We start from the raw sequence: 13,583 nt of genomic DNA, 5'->3' as shown, positions 1-13,583 counted from the left end.
GAACTGTTTGTCGTTTCAACTTCTTTCACAACATAGTGCCTAATTCCTGATAGACCTAGAAAAGGTTCCCCTCTGTCAACATTAACCACAGGGATCTTGCTATAATGTCATAGCCCCCTGTACATTTTGTACAAGAAGCTCAGACCACTTATCTTCCCTCTCTTATTCATGTCTAGGACAATGTCTAGTATATCCCCATCTACCAGTTGTAGCAATGGGCACACTGCACTCATATGAGAATTCATTTCGTACAGTGGCAGATTGCTGAATTGTGTTCATATGGCCCACAACAGTGTTAACCCATAGCTGGTCATTGCACCGTAGACATCCATATAACTCACACTTGCGTGTGAAGTTGCTACAGCTATTCCATAAGGTCATCCCTAAGGCTGCAATTTCTGTCTTTAGCCAGGCTGTTTCTTGCTCCACCTACTATGATCTCATGATCCTGTTTATCAAAATCATCACACAAATTCATTGTGTCCCCTGCCACCTTGTTAAGACTTGCACTTGTCTTCACAGTGTTTGCGGCCTGGTAGCTTGCTCCTTATATGTCCTGTATCATCTGGCCTGCACCTCTGCCATAGCTACTGTCTAGCAGTAAGATATTTTTTTTCCAAATTTCTTTTGTTATCAACCTACACTTCATTTCTTTGCTAGAAGTCTCCTGCACCCTAATGTGATGTTCAGCTGGATGGGGTTCTCCCCCTCCTACTGGAGGTAACAAGTCAAAGTTATTAGATATTGTAAGCTCAAATGTAAATGAAGAAACTGAAAGGCTGTTCTCCTTTCACTTGTCACCTTTACCCACTTCCCACAAATTTTATACCCCCTTCAACCTATGTAGTTCAGATTTTGCGTGATCTAATTGAGACTGAAGGGCACAAATCGTTGCTTTCTGTTCAGTAATTCCCTCATCTTTTTTGCAGAGCCTACAATTCCATGGGAGATCCTGACTGCTTTCCCCATTCAGGTCCCCAGAACTATCACACTAGTGGAACTCAGACACACAATCTATCCCTGTCAGATTACCGTACAGAAATGTCCACACTAATCAAGCATTGCAACACAGACTAAACTCTTAAAAGTTGAACCAGATCACTTAAAAGTATTCAGTCTTTTTCTGTGTAGGATGTTAGTATATGTAGAATCCACGAGTTACCTGTGAATGGTTACCATGGAACATTTCTTACATGGTGTTAATTACGAAGATAGCTTTCCTTCTTCAACTAGTGGCTGATGAGAGACGGGAGGCTGACAGGAACTGTTCGCCCTGGGCTTCACAAGTATTGTAATCAATGGTGAGTGTTCAGTGTGAGATTAGTGTAGCCATTTTAGCTTCAGATAGAATAAATAAATGTATTTTGAATGATCCAACTCCGCGCTGTTTGAGGTGCCATGTTGCAGACTGCGCGGCCCCTCCCGCCGGAGGTAAGAGTCCTCTGTGTGTGTGTGTGTGTGTGTGTGTGTGTGTGTGTGTGTGTGTTCTTAGCAAAAGTTGCAGTAGTGTGTAAGTCTAGGGACCAATGACCTCAGCAGTTTGGTCCCTTAGGAATTCACACACATTTGAATGATTCAGCAGAGGACTGGAAATCTCAAATAAGTTAGAATTTTGAAGAGGAATGATGTGACCCAATGACAGAGTTTACCAACAGTGACAACAGCCATAAAAGCCTGCATACGTATCGTAGTTGCTGTTCTAGAAGCAAACAGTACTTTGCCACCAGCAAATGATGTTTCAGACAAATTTCATTAACATATGTGCCTTCATTTTCTCAGGTGGAAGATCTGAAAATTTCCTGTATATCTATGAAAAATAGTTGGAAAAAATAATCAGGCAAGGCAATTATTTATTGTCAGTTAAATTTCTCACTATTCTTTTAAAGTCTATTAAAAGCTGCAGTATCAACATATACAGGGTGGTTCATTGGTCGTGAGCGAGCCAAATATCTCATGAAATAAGCATCAAACGAAAAAACTGCAAAGAACAAAACTTGTCTAACTTGAAGGGGGAAACCAGATGGTGCTATGGTTGGCTTGCTAGATGGCGCTGCCATAGGTCAAACGGATATCAATTGCATTTTTTAAAATAGGAACCCCATTTTTATAACATATTTGTGTAGAACATAAAGAAATATGAATGTTTTAGTTGGACCACTTTTTTCGCTTTGACAGATGGCGCTTTAATAGCCACAAACGTATAAGTACATAGTACCGTATCACGTAACATTCCGCCAGTGCGGATGGTATTTGCTTCGTGATACATTACCCGTCTTAAAACGGATCATTTGCGGAAAAGGTCGATATCTTGTTGATTTATGGCTATTGTGATCAAAATGCCCAATAGGCGTATGCTGCTTGGCATCCTGGACGACATCACCCAAGTGTCTGGACCGTTCACCGAATAGTTACGTTATTTAAGGAAACAGGAAGTGTTCAGCCACATGTGAAACATCAACCACGACCTGCAACAAATAATGATGCCCAAGTAGGTGTTTTAGCTGCTGTCGCGGCTAATCCACACATCAGTAGCAGACACATTGTGCGAGAATTGGGAATCTTAAAAATGTCTGTGTTGAGAATGCTACATCAACATTGATTGCACCCGTACCATATTTCTATGCACCAGAAATTGCATGGAGACGACTTTGAACGACGTCTGCAGTTCTTCCATTGGGCGCAAGAGAAATTACGGGACGATGACAGATTTTTTGCACGCGTTCTATTTGGCGACGAATCGTCTTTCACCAACAGCGGTAACGTAAACCCATAATATGCACTATTGGGCAACGGAAAATCTGCGATGGCTGCGACAAGTGGAATATCAGCGTCCTTGGTGGGTTAATGTATGGTGTGGCATTATGGGAGGAAGGATAATTGGCCCCCATTTTATCGATGGCAATCTAAGTGGTGCAACGTATGCTGATTTCCTACGTAATGTTCTATCGATGTTACTACAAGATGTTTCAATGCATGACAGAATGGCGATATACTTCCAACGTGATGGATGTCCGGCACATAGCTCGCGTGCGGTTGAAGCGGTATTGAATAGCATATTTCATGACAGGTGGAGTGGTCGTCGAAGCACGTTCACCGGATCTGACGTCCCCGGATTTCTCTCTGTGGGGAAAGTTGATGGAATTTGCTATCGTGATCCACCGACAACACCTGACAACATGCGTCAGCGAATTGTCAATGCATGTGCGAACATTACGGAAGGAAAACTACTCGCTGTTGAGAGGAATGTCGTTAGACGTATTGCCAAATGCATTGAGGTTGACGGACATAATTTTGAGCATTTATTGCATTAATGTGGTATTTACAGGTAATCACACTGTAACAGCATGCGTTCTCAGAAATAAGATAACAAAGGTACATGTATCACGTTGGAACAACCGAAATAAAATGTTCAAACGTACCTATATTCTGTATTTCAATTTTAAAAACCTACCTGTTACCAACTGTTCTTCTAAAATTGTGAGCCAAATGTTTGTGACTATTACAGCGCCATCTATCACAAAGCGAAAAAAGTGGTCCAGCTAAAACATTCATATTTCTTTACATACTACACGAATATGTAATAAAAAATGGGGGTTCATGTTTTTAAAAAAACGCAGTTGATATCCGTTTGATCTGTGGTAGCGCGCCAACCATAGCGCCATCTGGTTTCCCCCTTCTAGCTAGGCAAGTCTCGTTCTTTGTAGTTTTTTCGTTTGACCCTTATTTCGTGAGATATTTGGCCCAGTCACGATCAATGGACCACCCTGTATACATTCTTTGGGCTATTAATCAAAGACTGAATAAGATCCTGTTTCTCAAGGGCTGTCAGCGCAGATTTCATTGAAACTGAGTTGAACGCTTTCTCGAAATGAATTCCACACAAAGTGGTAATTCATGCTCATTGCTAGGTTGTATAATTTAGTCTATGGTTTGCAAATGACCCATTACGCTGCACTACCTGCAAAAGACGGTTTCTTTTGGTTAATGTTTTTTCGTATGTGGATGGTAGTAATTTTAATCACCTTTGAACATTACATAGAAGAGACATTTTTAAATCTTTGTCCACTATGCTATGATAAAGATTAATTACAGGATTATTCCTATTTTGGAGAAGTGTTTTTTTTTCGTAAGGATGCTGTAAATAACAAGTTTGTTGTTTTGACCATTTTCTATAGCACGTGCATAATTATTATTTTTTAAACGCCTTCTTACATTAGTACAGTAAAACTAGATCAAAGCGGAACGTGTACATTCGGATATCTGCCCAAACCGTTCAAGCCCACGCATTTGATACAGTTTCGTATGCAAATTTTTGTATAAAGCGGAACGTGCCTAATCGGAAATGGAATGTAAACTTTAAGACTTAATTAATAATACACTGTATAATGCGGAAAAGGTCAGATATAGTACTTCTGTATTACAGTCTACATTATTTATTCACGATTCTACAAGAAAGCTACTTTTAAGACAGTCTACAGTACTTCCGTTACTCTTAACCGGCGTTTGTCGGCGTGTCTCGTTTCCCATTATTATGGACACGCGCGGGCGCACACTGCAACATTGTTGAGCACCTATGAACATTCTGCTGCAAACTGCGTAGTGGAAGAGGTGGGTATTGTTCCGTTAAACAATGGTTTTGCCCGGCAAGGTCAAGCATTCCAACAAAGAAATGCATTACCTGCATTATTTTCTGTCAATATTATTTGACCAGTGGCACTTTAAGTGATAACACGATCCCGAACAAAACATGTGTCGCTAACACTTAACGAAAAGATAAACATGTAATGGAGGCGAGTGAAAAAAAAACACCCACTGTGCGCGCGAGATATTGTATTTCAAATGCTGTAAGACACAAATCTATGACACTTCAAGACACAAGACAGGGGAAGAATGGATGAAAGGGGACGGGGAAAAGAAAAGAAAGGCGAAGAAGACGGGAAATGAAGAAATTAACGAGGTAGTGTGGGAATGATTCGTAAGTGCACGAAGAAACACCTATATTTGTCTGAAACCACGTTGGCAGAATGAGGCTCTGAAAGTCACTAAAGAGCTTGAAAATATGGAGTTTAAGGCATCCACAGGGCAGCTGGACAGTTCTAAAATTAGGCACAAAATCGTGTGGAGTGACATTTGGAGAAGCGAGGTGTAGGAAAGTGTAACAACAGAATGGAAGAGAATACTGTACTATCAAATTGTGAATTATGACCCGAAAGACATGTTCAGTGCCGATGAAACGAGACTTTATCGCGCGCTGCCTTCAAAATCCCTACTAGTTGAGGTGAAAAGTGCACCGGCGGAAAAATATCCAAGGAAAGGCTCACTGTACTACTGGGTGGAAACATGTGAGGTGAATGGAGAGGCCATTGGTGATTGGAAAGGCACCAAAAAACATAGATGCCAATAAGCTTCCTGGCACATGAGGAAGCAATGAAAACGCATGGATGGTGAGTGGTCTTCTGGAAGTATGGCTGGGTTCTTGCAATCCCAAAATGACAAAAGGAAATCACCAAGTTCTCCTATTGCTAGACGGTACAACCTGCCATCCGAAAGTCAAGTTATCAAACATTAAACTGGCTCGGTTCCTGCCTGGTTCAACCAGCCCCACACAAACCATGGACCAGGGTGGTTAGTTTCTGTCCTGGATGCAGTAAATTGGATTGTCTTGACAGTAAGTGAAATGAAGTCCGAAAATGTTACGAAGTTCTTGGGCAAGGCAGGATTTGGAGGTCAAGAATTAGACGTTTCTGTGGCCATCGAAGTTCAAGAAAATACAGCAGTAACTACTGAATTAATTGAAATGCGAAACATTTCACACAGTTCCGATGACTACATTCGAAGTGATGTTCAAATGTGTGTGAATTCCTAAGGGACCAAACTGCTGAGGTAATCGGTCCCTAGACTTACACACTACTTTAACTTGCTAAGAACAACACACAAATCCATGCCCTGGGAGGGGCCGCGCAGTCCGTGACATGGCGCCTCAAATCGGGCGGCTTCGCAGTGATGACTTTCTTTCAGCTCAATCCATTTTTACCTCAATAACAGATTTAATAAAAATTGGCCAAACAGGAGATGATCAGGAAGAACCAAAAGAAGAAGAACAAAATGATATCCCTAGAAAAATTCATGCGCCTGAAGCAGCTGTTGCATGCATAAACAAAGTTAATGCACTTTGCAGCACACACTAACTCTCCCAATCCGTTGGAACTACTGCATAGTGCAAAAAAACTACGCAGAAGAAAAACAGTTTTGAACAGGAAATGTAAATAGGTTTCCTTCCTTTATATGCGGTGAAAAAAAGTGAAACGTAAATAAACACAGGAATAATAATTATTTATATATATACAACAATGAACGACATTGATGTTAGAAATACAGAAATGCCATAATTTTTATCAGTTAGTTAAATAGTCTAGTGTTCTATTGTACAATATACAGTAAATGAAAGTTTAATGAGTAGGAATGAAGGTATGCAAATACATGCATATTTACAAATTTATACCTTTGCGCATGATACCTGACAAATTTTATATGTCCTAGTGAGTTTTGTGTAATCAGGAAATGTCCAAATTGCAAAATTATTTTAGTCCCATGCGATTCTGTTTTTTAGCAAGTTTTACTGATTAGTATTTAATTTCCAGACATGTTGCACATCTAATTTAAAAGGCATCTTTAGTCGATTTTTATGTAATAATAGTAATATTGCAACAAGGAAAATGCATTTAAATTTTTTTAATGAATGTTCTGTAAATAATTTGCTACATCCCTTTGTATGACTTGTCCTCCAGGTAAGATCATGTTCATTCTCATGCCCTCCCATTCTTCGTACTGGGATTTAATTTGTACACATCACCTAACACGACTACCAAAACGTCAGTTTCATAATTAACTTTTTGTCTTGCTGCACAATTATAAACTGCACATTTCTAATTTGTTTAAAACATTTTTTATTTTTTAAATGCTCAGAAAATTGTAATTTACAACTTGCTTTTCAGATAGCAGCATCATTAAGTATTAGTGTTTGTCCATAATTTTGAAGCCACCTTCTCAAATTTATGTTCTTTGGAAGAATAATATTGCGTGGTCATTCATTTCTTGCACATAGACAAAAATTCAGTTTGACAACAGGAACTGAAGTACAAAAGTTAAACTCCGCAATCAGGCCCTGAAGACCACAGTTTCGTAACCAGCTGCCACGTGCCGTCATGACTACATGGTATGGAGGGGCACGGTGCCAGCAGACTGCTGTCCCAGCTGTTGTCAACTTTCCAGACCTGGGAGCTGCTACTTCTCATTCAAGTAGCTCCTCAGTTCCAGAATGAAGGTCCGAAAGGTAGGAAATGGAGTTCTGGCAGAAATACAGGTGTGAAGACTGATCGTGAGTTGCTCGGGTAGCTCAGTTGGTAGAGTGTTTGCCTGTGAAAGGCAAAGGTCTCATGTTCAAGTTCAGGTCGACACACATTGTTAATCTACCAGGAAGTTTCAGCTTCCCAATTGGCATCACGAATGCACCCCGTTCGTCCGCCTATGAAGGAAAACTTCTTGGTAGGACCTGGAACTGAACTTGGGCCTCTTCTTTCATTATGTGGATGATTTTCCATAGGGTGTTTCTAGTTGTATAGCCGCCCCCCCCCCCCCCCCATTGGAGCAGTTCGATCCCATGAGACCTTACCACAAATTTCCAATTTAGTTGTGTTTGCTAATAGCAGTGATAAGCACTACGAAGACAAAAACAAATTACGAGGGTCGTCCACAAAGTAAGTTCCGTTTCTATTTCTATCCGCGGCAGCGCTACGATCGCAGTTCCGAGCATGTGCGGCAGTTACTCTGACTCAAGGAGAAGACATGTACGCCATTTTCAGAGGGCTGCTGCCGACCTGTGCTTTGTAGTGCTTCTTTATAAAGTCAGCCGTAATTGAAAATGCCCTCGCTTGTGAAATCAGATCTGTGATTCGTTTTCTAGATGCAAAGAAAGTTAAACCAAACAAAATTCATCGGCAAGTCTGTGAGGTTTACGGACAAAATGCTATGAGTGATTCAATGGTTAGAAGATGCGTCAGACTGTTCAATGAAGGATGTGATCAAGTGCACGACGAAAACCGAAGTGGACGCCCGTCTGTGGTTACTGATGAACACAATTGAAGAGAAGATTAAGCACAACCATAAGTTTACACTTAGTGCTCTTGCTATGGAAGTTCCGCAAATCTCATGATCACTGATTCATGAAGCTGTTACCGAAAAACTGAAATTTCGAAAACTTTGCTCATGTTGGGTACTCAAAGTTCTTACTTAACAACACATGAAACAACAGATGGTCACTTCCGTTTTTGACACGCTATAATGAAGAAGGCGATGGTTTTCTTTCTCGGATAGTAACGGGGGATGAAACTTGGGTATCGTACGACACTCCTGGGGGGAAAAAAAAGGCAATCAATGGAATGGAGGCACACTTCAACCCCCAACGAAGGTTAAGTCTGATCAAATCTTGACACCTCGAGAAGTCATGTGCACCGTTTTTTGGGACAGAGAAGGTATTTTACTCCTTGACTTCTTACCATGAGGCCAAACAAGCAGTGCACATGGTTACTGCGAGACCATTAAGAAATTGCGCTGCGCAATACAGAAAAAGCGTCGAGGATTACTGTCAAAAGGTGTTCTTTTCCACGATAATCCCAGACATCACACGGCGAATGTGACCAAACAACTCTTGCGAGAATTTCACTGGACGCGTTTGATCATCTTCCGTACAGCCCGACCTCGCTCCTAGCGAGTTTCATCTTTTCTTACACCTAAAATATGTCCCTTAGTGGTCAATACTTCAACGATGATGACGAGCTGAAAGAACATGTTACCACATGGTTGAATACACAGGCGGCAACCTTCTATGAAGAAGGCATACAAAAACTTGTGCCACGCTATGACAAGTGCCTACAAAATTTCGGAAGCTATGTAGAAAAGTAGTTTAACAGTTGCAGATTTTTGTACAATAAATATTTTTTCTGTATCTGTACACGTTTGTCTTATATAACCAAACGGAACTTACTTTGTGGGCATACCTCGTAAATTACATCTTTGCAGAAGTTCGCTTCCCAATACAAATACACTCCTAACATATACCATACTAAGTTTCCTTCTCAATACGACCATTCTCCTAGCACATACCATACACGTAGCTATCGTACTACTCGGAACAAAACATTGCTATGGAAAGCATATAGCTATATTATCGCATAATGGTAATATCTGTCTCTGACCTGATTCTTAACGGGAAATGCTTTTATGTATTTCAATATAAATTAATTTGACTTATTTAATGAAAGCTGTTATCTCACTGTTACTGAGCAATGATCTTATTACTGATACAGGATAGAGCTTTGAAATGTATTCTGTTTTAAATCCAGATTGCAATCACCGTAAAATATTACGCAAAACTGATTTAAAATATTTCCTAAGCTTAATTTGTCTGGTGAAGCCCGTAAATAATTATTGTTTTTGTCTAGAGGAATGTTCGATACTTTGACCTGTGATGTTCCGTCACGTTTTGGTGCGTAGTTTGAAATGAATTTCTGTGTAGCCTTGCATTCTATGGATCGTCATCTCGTTGACTTATACAAAAAGTAATTTGTTAATCTTTGCGCGGGATTTGAAATTGCTTTCAAGTATTAGTAGCATCGCGAAATATGGAAGGAAGTGCGGAGCCAAGTTCTGCCCCTGATTTTGAAGTGGAAAATAGTGGGAACGGGGAACAACATATTCCTCATGCTCGTTTCACTATTGTGAACTTAGCTGATGAATTGAGGGAACCAGTTAATGTGTCACTTCTGGTTGAAAGTACAATTTAATTGCTCGCTACTGTAAGTGTAGTGTTTGTGGCAACGACACATTGTGCAAGGTTTCAAAGAAACGCACGAGCCATCTGTATAGGTGGCGCTGTGCAAAAGATCGTGTGTGGCAGTCTATTCGTAGAGAGACGTGGTTCTCGAAATCAAGGCTTCCTATGAAAACTAGATATCTTATTTGGTTTGCTGCTCATGAGATAGAAACAGACTGTAAAACTGTTACAGACTGCTATTCGTTTTGCAGGGAAGTTTGTTTGGATTTAATTATGAGAAGGGGGAAAAATTTGTGGGTAGGAGGTTATTATAGAAATAGACGAACTGGAAGAAAAAAGAAAAAAAAAAGCTGAGAGAGGGCGTGACGTCGTCGTTCCGTCGGGGTGCGTCTGTGTGTGTGTGTGTGGGAGGGGGGGGCAGTTATTCTAGGAAATCACTCTTCGCCAGACATGGTTTTTAAGCGAATTATAGATAGGATATCTTGAACGATGTTTTAGTTAGTAAAAAGTTAAAAAGTTTCATAGCAGATGGGTCAATCATAATGTCAGATGGGTGAGCTAGTTACAAGGGATTGGACGAAATTGGGTATGTGCATTTGGCTGTGAATCATTCCGTTGACTTTAAGGGACTAAAAAACGGGGTCATGAACAAACACAATTGAAGGGCATTGGACAGCAATAAAAACGGATATTTCAATACTTGAAAGCCATTTAGATGAGTATACCTAGAGGAAAAATCTTCCACAAAACCGGCGCTCCTTTTTTTTGAGGTGCGTATTTAGTTTCTTCTGTTTCGTTAATTGTGTTTCATGTTTGAGCCTTGATTTGTTGGACGTCAACCTTTTGGAGATACTAACCTGCTATTGGTAAGCACTGGTGTGCATCCTGTTACTGTAATTTGCATTTCTATACTAATTTTGTCTAAGTGACTTGCTGTGTGGTGGTTCTTGCATTGTGTGCTGATGCTGGCAATTGTTTGACATTGATGTTAGCGAATTTGTAGATAACAATTATGCAAATGTCGAGGAGGCGATAGATTGAAAAGAGAGATGTACACTATGTGATCAAAAGTATTCGGACACGTGGCTGAAAATGACTTAAAAGTTCATGGCGCCCTCCACGGTAATGCTGGAATTCAATATGGTGTTGGCCCACACCTTAGCCTAGGCACACGTTCAATCAGGTGCTGGAAGGTTTCTTGGGGAATGGCAGCTCATTCTTCACGGAGTGCTGCACAGAGGAGGTGTATCGATGTTGGTCGGTGAGGCCTGGCACGAGGTCGGCTCTCCAAAACATCCCAAAGGTGTTCTATAGGATTCAAGTCGGGACTCTGTGCAGGCCAGTCCATTAAGGGGAGCCGGAGGTGCCTATGCTGCCCATGTTAAAATCACTAAGTTTGAGGAACTTTTATGAATAAACTACCAAATAGAAAAATTTGAATTTTTTTTTACATATAGAGTGGTTTAGTATTGCAGTTATGACAGAGGGATTTTGGAGTATCTTTTCTAGTTTCCTTCCAATTATTTTTTTTATTAATGACCCAAATTTTTTTACAAATAATTGCTTTATAATTAAACTGAATTGAAACTACTGAACATATTGCCAAATGGCTGTGTTACAATGTAAGTTGACCACTAGGAGTGCTGTATAAAAATTTCATCTCTCTAGCTTGAGTGGATTTTGAGAAAATGTTCCTTATATTCGAAAAATTCTAATTTACGGGAAATGGCTATCAAAGTTTCTCAATACATTCCTGCACTATAGGATGGATTATCAGGGTCTTCTTCTTCATCCTACAAAAGCTTCCTCTTCTGTCTTCTTTTCTGGCCTGTTGTTCCATCATACTTCATATGCCTTTCTCTTGTTTCTGCTCCTCTTATCCTTTCTCTGTCAATATTTCTTAGTGCTCATAGAGTGTTCACCCCAGCTGTAAATCCTAATGCCTTCAGAACTTCATACTTCACACTGTTCCCTTGGTTGTAGGTTGCTATTGCATCATAAATGCCAAAGTGCAGTGTTTTTATGCTTACAAACACCCTTTTAGGAATCACTTTCCAAATCAAATTGTTTACACTCTCATTAGGATTCTGCGTCTTTCCGTGTAGATATTTGTGTGACAATTCTGGGTGTGCTAAGTCATGAAAAATTGGTTTTATTGTATTTATCACAGCTGCTGGCAAACCATGTTTGTGATCATAGTCCTTTTTTGCATTATATTTGCACCAGGAATCTCTTGGGCACAGGCTGTGTTGAGGGTATTCATTGGAAGAGGCAGTATGAAGGAACAATGCCCACACTGCTTTTCGCATGTCACTAACACTACTAGTATTTTGCCTTATAGCATACCCATAGTATCTCTGAAGACGTTCAATCACCTCATCAGTAAGCCTGCCTCTCCCTCCTATTGTCTTTCCATCACTGAGCTTACTTGAACCCAAAGTTTGTTTGAGCCTTCGAAGCCGAAACGGTAAACAGCAAAGAGACGATGTTCCGCGCTCTTAGCGCTTCATTTGTCACAGAAAACAATGTAGCCAACCCTTGCACACTCGCTGTATGCGTAACATAAGGCGCTGTATGCGTAACAGGCCGAGAAAATCCCAAGCAGTTCGCCAGGAAGTCACGGGAGGGTATTAGATGCATTCAGCGGCCGCCCATTTCCTCTGCAGGCGTGGGGGAAAATGGTAATAACTCCACTTCTAGGGCGAGTAGAACAATAATTCAAAGTTTACGTTAAAGAGGAATGTTCCAATTAATTTTCGGTAGAAAAAAAAAATCGTAATTTTTTGCATTTGACCACCTCCGGCTCCCCTTAAAGGGATGTTATTGTCGTGTAACCACTCCGCCACAGGCCGTGCATTATGAATAACATGAACGGGTGCTCAATCCTGTTCAAAGATGCAGTCATCATCCCCGAATTGCTCTTCAATGGTTGGAAGGGAGAAGATACTTAAAACATCAATATAGGCCTGTGCTGCGATAGTGCCACGCAAAACAACAAGTGGTGCAAGCCCCCTCCATGAAAAACTCGACCACACCATAACAACACCGCCTCCGAATTGTACTGTTGGCACTACACACGCTGGCAGATGACTTTCACTGGACGTTCGCCATACCCACAACCTGCCATCGGATCGCCACATTGTGTACCATGATTCGTCACTCCACACAACGTTTTCCCACTGTTCATTCGTCATTGTTTACGCTCCTTACACCAAGCGAGGCGTAGTTTGGCATTTACTGGTGTGATGTGTGACTTATGAGCAACAGCTTGACCATGAAATCCAAGTTTTCTCACCTCCCACCTAACTGTCATAGTACTTGCAGTGGATTCTGATACAGTTTGGAATTCCTGTGTGATGGTCTGGATAGATGTCTGCCTGTTATACATTACGACCATCTTCAACTGTCGGCGGTCGGTCAGTCAGCAGATGAGGTCGGCCTGTACGCTTTTGTGCTGTACGTATCCTTTCACATTTCCACTTCACTATCACTTCGGAAACAGGGGACCTAGGGATGTTTAGGAGTGTGGAATTCGCGTACAAACGTATAACAAAGTGACACCCAATGACCTGACCACGTTCGAAGCCCGTGAGTTCCGCGGAGAGACCCATTCTGCTCTCTCACGATTGACTACTGAGGTCGCTGAGGTGGCAGCACAATATATCCAATATGAAAAACTTATGTTTTCGGGGGTGTTTTTTTTTAATTATTGAAGAAGTTACGAATTTCCGAGAGAATGATCACTTCGTGA

Source organism: Schistocerca cancellata, chromosome 2 (assembly GCF_023864275.1).
Source record: "Schistocerca cancellata isolate TAMUIC-IGC-003103 chromosome 2, iqSchCanc2.1, whole genome shotgun sequence".
Taxonomy (NCBI): Eukaryota; Metazoa; Arthropoda; class Insecta; order Orthoptera; family Acrididae; genus Schistocerca; species Schistocerca cancellata.
The sequence above is the reverse complement of the archived record's forward strand: the minus strand, read 5'-3'. Positions refer to the sequence as shown.